This window comes from Sus scrofa, chromosome 6, assembly GCF_054392235.1.
Source record: "Sus scrofa isolate SSC_HxYL_T2T_F1_AM1 chromosome 6, Sscrofa_HxYL_maternal_Yorkshire_Landrace_v2.0, whole genome shotgun sequence".
NCBI lineage: Eukaryota > Metazoa > Chordata > Mammalia > Artiodactyla > Suidae > Sus > Sus scrofa.
The window spans coordinates 66,511,660-66,519,097 of NC_139388.1; the positions used below are offsets into that span (position 1 = coordinate 66,511,660).

General features: G+C 46.6%; 2 protein-coding genes across 2 annotated transcripts in view; both read left to right on the forward strand.

Moving 5' to 3' along the window:
• Positions 1 to 7,438, forward strand: part of LOC110261339 (zinc finger protein 444) — a 996,914-nt gene that overhangs the window by 114,193 nt on the left and 875,283 nt on the right. The gene's annotated exons all lie outside the window — the stretch shown is intronic.
• The window catches only part of LOC100737142 (uncharacterized), a 117,529-nt gene that overhangs the window by 1,025 nt on the left and 109,066 nt on the right, over positions 1 to 7,438 (forward strand). The window lies entirely within an intron of this gene.

The following is a 7,438-nucleotide window of genomic DNA, read 5'->3' on the forward strand; positions in this document are numbered from 1 at the left end:
TCGAAGCCCGGCACCTCGCTCCCAACGCCGCACAGACGAGCTTCGCACCAGCTCTACAGACTCAACAGCACTCAAACTGTCCGCCACAAAACGCCGGAAGTCCCGCTCCAGGAGCTTCTCCCTCCCGGAAATGCGCCATTTTTGGATTTTCATTGGATGACTGTTTCTGTCTCTTAGCGCAATATATTCTGGGTAATGTAGTTCATACGCCTCAAGGAGCCGTTGTCCTGCACCTGAATGGGGGGGAGGGAAGGGAGACAACCTGAACTAGGAGCAGTGCCTTGAAATGACCTCTACCCTGGGGGAAGGGCCCCATTTTTCTTAACTGGTCGGGGACGTCTTTGCGGAGAGCGTGTAGAGTCTTTGTTACTCCTGGTCACAGAAGTTTTTCAATGTTACCTCAGAGATTCCAGGAAGCCAACAAATGGACACCCACTGCTAACTGGAAGAAAATAAACATTATCCTTGTGCTCTTGAAATACATGCGTCCTGAAGTATTAGAGTCATTTTGCAAGCTTTGGTCAGGGACAAGTAGGAGACAGAACCCTGCTTGGGAATATGGAGAAGAGATATGGGGGAGTCCTGAAGCACAGGGACAAGGAGAAGGCTGATTCTGTTACCGAAATTCAGCCTCTGTCTGCAGGTATTGAAATGCAGAGACAGTGTTTTGGGTAAAAGAGAAAAAAAAAAAAAAAAGCTTTATTGCTTTGCCAGGTAAAGGAGGGTCAACAGCAGGCTAATTCCCTAAAGATTGTGCCCCCCTCCCACCTTAGAAAGAATTGCAAGGAATTTTATAGTAAAAAGGAGAAAAAGAGGTTTTCAGATAACAATTAGAATCGGGACAAACATGCATGTTCTTTGGGGGAATCTTAGTCATCAGAGCTGGAGTCAGGAGATCTCAGTATGATCATGATGGCGGTCTTCTGGGTTATTGCCTAGAATAAACAGTACTTGCGAAAAGGGCATACTGATCAGAGATGAGAACTAGGAAAGTTCCTGAAAAACATCATGCACTAATAATCTTTAACCCACAGGCAATTTTGCTCAGGGTGCCTAATCTTTTTTGGGGGGGGGTCTTTTTTTAGGGCCATACCCGAGCCATATGTAGTTCCCAGGCTAGGGGTACAGTTAGAGCTGTAGCCTCTGGCCTATGCCAGAACCACAGCAATGTGGGATCTGAGCCACGTCTGCAACATACACCACAGCTTACGGCAATGCCAGATCCTTAACCCACTGAGCAAGGCCAAAGATTGAACCCACATCCTCATGGATGATAGTTGGGTTCTTTAACGGCTGAGCCATGACAGGAACTCCCAGGGTGCCTAATTTTTAAGTTATGGGTGATTTTGTTTAGGTTGCAATTAAGCCGGGGAGAAGGACAAGGACTCTAAGCTGCTCAGTCTTAAAGTATTAATTTCTAAAAGAAGCGTAAAGAATATAACTTATCTCTTAGGTATATAATATGCCTGTATTATTATGTGTATTCCTTGAGAAGGAACCAGGATCCTGCCCCAAGTCTGCGCTATTGTTCTTAACTGTTCTTCCCGGGTCTCTGCATCCCCTCCCTTCCCTGATCAGCAACTGCCTGTCTGAACCTGTCCTTAGGAACTCAGGGAAGTTCATGGTGGCTGAATGAGGCCCATGTCCTAAGAATAAGAAATGGGGGCACAGAAAGGCTTCTGCACCCAGGAGTCCCAGAGGGCCATGCTCAGTTTCACTTCTTTTTTTTTTTAAGGTTTTTAGGGCTGCACCTGCATCATATGGAAGTTCCCAGGCCATGGGTTGACTCAGAGCTACTACAGCCACAGCATTGCCAGATCAGAGCCTTGTCTGCTACCTACCCCACAGCTCATGACAATGCCGGATCCCTGACCCACTGAGCGAGGCCAGGGGTCAAACCCGCATCCTCATGGATACTAGACAGATTCATTTCCGCTGAGCCACAACAGGAACTCCTCAGTTTCACGGCTGATAACTGCAGAAAAGGCTCTCTTGCCTGAAGAGTGAATGATTGTGCCTAACTCAGTGAGAAACACTGACGTGTGATCAGGCCAAGATGGCTATTCTCTAGCTTTTTCTACAACTCTGGCTCCACCAGTCCCTAATTCTCTATACCCTACATACATGATTGACCGTCCACATAAATCAAAGAGCCAGATTAGTAAATGCCTACTTATTTGCCCTGGCCACAGCTAGTGATTATCCTAATCTTTAGGTCATAATATCTTCACTTTGGGAGTTCCCGTTGTGGTGCAGTTGTTAACGAGTCCAACTAGGAACCATGAGGTTGCAGGTTCGATCCCTGCCCTTGCTCAGTGGGTTAACGATCCAGCATTGCCGTGAGCTGTGGTGTAGGTTGCAGACTCAGCTTGGATCCTGAGTTGCTGTGGCTCTGGCGTAGGCCGGCAGCTACAGGTCTGATTAGACCCCTAGCCTGGGAACCTCCATATGCCGCGAGAGCGGCCCAAGAAATGGCAAAAAGACAAAAAAAAAAAAAAAAAAAAAGTGTCCAATTTTGTTGATATGCTATATGAGGCCAGTTTTCCAAAAAATGATAATAATAATAATATCTTCACTTTGGAGTTCCCATCATGGCTCACTGGAAATGAATCCGACTAGTATCCATGAGGATAAAGGTTCAACCCTTGGCCTCAATCAATCAGAGGTTTAAGGAGCCAGCAGTGCTGTAAGCTGCAGTGTAGGTCAAAGACTTAGCTTGGATCTGGCATTGCTATGGCTGTGGTGTAGGACAGTGGCTACAGCTCTGATCCAACCCCCTGGCCTGGGAAGATCCATATGCCACAGCTGCAGGACTAAAAAGACCACACACAAAAGAAGTGTATCTTCACTTTGACGTTTATCAAATGGGCTGTGAGGGGTGTGCACCTTGGCTGGTGTCCCTGTAAACAGGTGACTCAACCTGGTGTCAGTTCCATCAAAAGCTGGTAACCTCCCTCTCCTCCCCAGTTGAGAAGAAGGCTGCTACTTCCTGCCTGCTGCCTGCAAACCAGGGTGGGGTGTCACTGCTCCAGGACCTTACTTTGATTTTTTTTTGTCTTTTTTTTTTTTTTTTTAGGGCCACACCCATGGCATATGAAGTTCCCAGGCTAGGGGGCGAACCAGAGCTGCTGCTACAAGCCTACGCCACAGTCACAGCGACACCAGATATGAGCCACATCTGCCACCTACACCACAGCTCTCGGCAACACCAGATCCCTGTGAAAGGCCAGGGATCGAACCTGCCTCCTCACGGATACTTGTCAGATTTGTTTCCGCTGAGCCACGACGGGAAGTCCATCCAGGACCTTACTTTGGACAAGTAAGAGCCCCTATCCATTAACGCATTGCTGTCTCTGTCACTGTCTCTGGGCCCTTTCTTTGGTCTTGAAGCTGCACAATTACAAGGCTTCCGGTGCAACCACTGATTTACGCCCAGTTTTACAAGAACATTTGTTCTTCGATACACACTGTAACTTCAAATGAATGAAATAGCAAAGTGACTATAGTTTTGCTGTATAGTTTTGTTTTTCTTTTTCAGCCAAACTGGCAGTAGGGACGTTCCCAAGCCAGGGGTCACCTACACCACAGCCACACCGGATCCGAGCCTCACCTGTCAACTATTCCTCAGCCTGCAGCAATGCTGGATCCTTAACCCATTGCGTGATGCCAGGGGTCGAGCCCATATCCTCATGGAGACAGTGCTGTTCTTAACCCACTGACCCGCAACAGAACTCCCGGAAAATGAGTATTGATAATAAAGCTGTACTAAAGCATATGGAATTAGGAAAAAGAAAGTAAAAAATGGAGTTCCCGTCATGGCGCATCGGAAACAAATCCAACTAGGAACCATAGTGTTTTTCGGGTTTGGTCCCTGGCCTCAATCAGTGGGTTAAGGATCTGGTGTTGCCATGAGCTGTGGTGTAGGTCGAAGATGTGTTGCTACTGCCGTGGTGTAGACTGGCAGCTGTAGCTCTGATTAGACCCTAGCCTGAGAACCTCCATATCCCCTAAAAATCAAAAACAAAAGTGAAAAATGACATGGAAAAACACAATGTTTGCAGCAAGGGTTTTTTTGTTTTGTTTTGTTTTTGTTTGGCTGAGCCCACAGCATGGGGAAGTTCTGGGGCCAGGGATTAAACCCAAGCCACATCAGTGATGGAGTCACAGCTGTGACAATGCTTGATCCTTAACCCACTGAGCCAAAAGGGAACTCCACCATGCTATATTTTTATAACCCTTTCAGTACATAGATAAGACCCCTCTCTGTGTGGCTACCTGGCCATATATATTCAGACACAAGTTATTTTTTGTTTAGTAAAAATGAAGTCAGGAGTTCCTGTCATGGCTCAGTGGTTAACGAATCCGACTAGGAACCATAAGGTTGCAGGTTTGATCCCTGGCCTTGCTCAGTGGTTTAAGAATCCAGCATTGCTCTGAGCTGTGGTGTAGGTCACAGACATGGCTCAGATCTGGCGTGGCTGTGGCTCTGGTGTAGGCTGGTGGCTACAGCTCCGATTGGACCCGTAGCCTGGGAACCTCCATATGCCGCAGGTGAGGCCCTAGAAAAAGACAGAAAGACAAAAAAATAAAAAAAACAAATGAAGTCATACTTTGTATACAGATCTGTAGTTTGGTTGCCTCACTTCACCTATTTTGAACACCTCCATTGACTTCCTCACCTTACTCCTGACAGCATCTGACTGTGCCCTCAGGTCCAACCACAAGCCCCCTCCTTCCTTTAGGGCCTGAATTACTGTCCCTTTTCTTGTGCAGTTTGGCTCTGGGCTACCAGTGTCCCATAGGTCCCCTCAGGATCCCTCCTCCAGGGCAAGGAAACTTCCCGTAGGTCTCCAGGACTCCTTCTTTGGTAGTCAGACCCCCTTTGGATCTCCTCCATGCTCTCAGCCGCAGGAGGAAAAGCAGTCCCTGTTGCTGATGTATTATAGCATATCAGCATTCGACACCTGTCAGACGCTTCCCACGGTTGTGCTGAAATGGACTAATATATTTAGATTACTTTTAGGTGTAATACTTACCAGAGTTATGAAAAGGCTCTGTGATTTTAGAACAAGGAAGGTACACATTCAGTGGCATGACATCTAGGACTTTATTTTTGCTTTGTAGGGCCGCACCCGCGGCATATGGAGGTTCCCAGGCCAGGGGTGGAATTGGAGCTACAGCTGCCGGCCTACACCACAGCCACAGCAATACCTACCTGATCTGAGCCACATCTGTGACCTACATCACAGCTCACGGCAACGCCGGATCCATAACCCACTGAGCAAGGCCAGCGATCGAACATGCATCCTTATGGGTCCGTTAACTGCTGAGCCACGAAGGGAATTCCTCCTGTTTGGAATTTGACACGAGCTACGTTATGAGTACTTACAACAGTGAAAGTGGCAAACACTACCAACCAGAGCTTGATTTACTGTGTTTTGAATGTCTAGACTTAAGATTGAGGGAATGTATATTGATAATGCAGGTTTATCTTGAATGTGTATAAAGACACTTTAGCTTTAGGATATTAAATGCAATACCCATGATAACTAAAAAAAAGTTAGAGTTCCCATCGCGGTGTAGAGGAAATGAATCTTGACTAGGAACCATGAGGTTGCAGGTTCGATCCCTGGCCTTGCTCAGTGAGATAGGGATCCAGCATTACTGTGAGCTGTGGTGTAGGTCACAGACAAGGCTTGGATCCCATGTTGCTGTGGCTACCGGGTAGGCTGGCAGCTGTAGCTTCGATTCAGCACCTAGCCTGGGAACTTCCGTATGCTGTGAGTATGGCCCTAAAAAGCAAAAAAAAAAAAAATTATGAATTACTTATTACAGATCACTAAAGAATCTCAAAATATTTTATCATCATGAATGAAACCAGGCGGAAAAATCCAAACCAAACACTTCAAGAATAAAGTCATACAAACTTCTAGAAAATACCAACTAATCCACTATAAATAATGGGACAGAGAAAGACAAATTATAAAATGGCACGGGGTAAATTGGGGATGATAGACATATTCATTGCCATGATTATGAGAAGTCTTTATAGGTTTATATGTATGTAAAACTTTACTTTTATTTGTCTTTTTGCCTTTTCCTAGGGCTGCTCCCACAGAATATGGAGGTTCCCAGGCCAGGGGTTGAATGGGCGCGACAGCCGCTGGCCTACGCCAGAGCCACAGCAACGCAGGATCCAAGCCCCATCTGCAACCTACACCACAGCTCACGGCAATGCCGGATCCTTAACCCAATGAGCAAGGGCAGGGATCAAACCCACAACTTCATGGTTCCCAGTCGGATTTAACCACTGTGCCACAACGGGAACTCTTGTATGTAAAACTAGATTATACACTTCAAATAGATACAGTATATTGCGTGCCAACTATACTTGAATAAAAATGTATAAAATGGTTCAAAGGAGCTGGTTAAGGATCTGGTGTTTTCACTGTAGCAGCTTTGGTTGCATCTGTGGTGTGGGTTCAATCAGGGGCCTGGGAACTTCCACATGCAGCAGATGCAGTCAAAAGATAAATAAAATGGTTCAGAAGAGAAACCTAGGTCTCTCTTTTCAGAAAACCAGGTCTGGCAATCCTATATTGCCCCTCTTATCTGATGACCGAGGAGGAGCGGCCTTGCCTTAGTGGTAGCAGATACTGGTGAGCAATGGATCTGATTAAAGGAAGGCTGGCTGGTCACCGAGCCATGCTGTGAACTAGGAGAACTCCTCTCTACGCTTGTTTCTCTGCCTGCGCAGCAATGGCCATTAGCTGAACATGCCAGAGACTACAGAATCCCTAAAACTAAGATCTTATTTCTTTTGACCCTGACCTCAGTCAGAAAAGATGCACACGCCTCGGAGGTTCTGCGTTCTGTGCCTGCGTGCATGCTGGTACTGCACAGTCACGGTCACTGGAGCATTTGCTGATGCAGTTTGAGAGAGGACACTCCATCTACTTCACTGCAGTCTCTTCTGCTCCAGTGTTACTTTACCAGTACGGTTCCCTTGATTCTATAGTGTTACAGTGGCACTATCTAGGGAATTCTGGGGATCAGGACATGTGGCTCTTTTGCAGGATAACTGCTGAGCATTATCTGATATTCCCTGTGAACAAGAAAAACAATGCATTGTTCCCATAAGCACTGGAGGTTGTCACATCTTCCCAGCTCCTCAGGTGTTCTCTGAGCCCACCAAAAAAATTCTGATATGCAGTCCACAATTTAGGACCACAAAGCTCTGCAGTTTTTCCTGAGACCCTGAGAACAATATACTTTGCCAAAACAGAAAGTTATGGAGTTCCCATCATGGCTCAGCAGAAACAAATCTGAGTGGCACCCATGATGACACGGATGGGATCCCTGGCCTTGCTTAGTGGGTTAAGGATCCGGCGTTGCCATGAGCTGTGGTGTAGGTCACAGACACGGCTTGGATACTGCA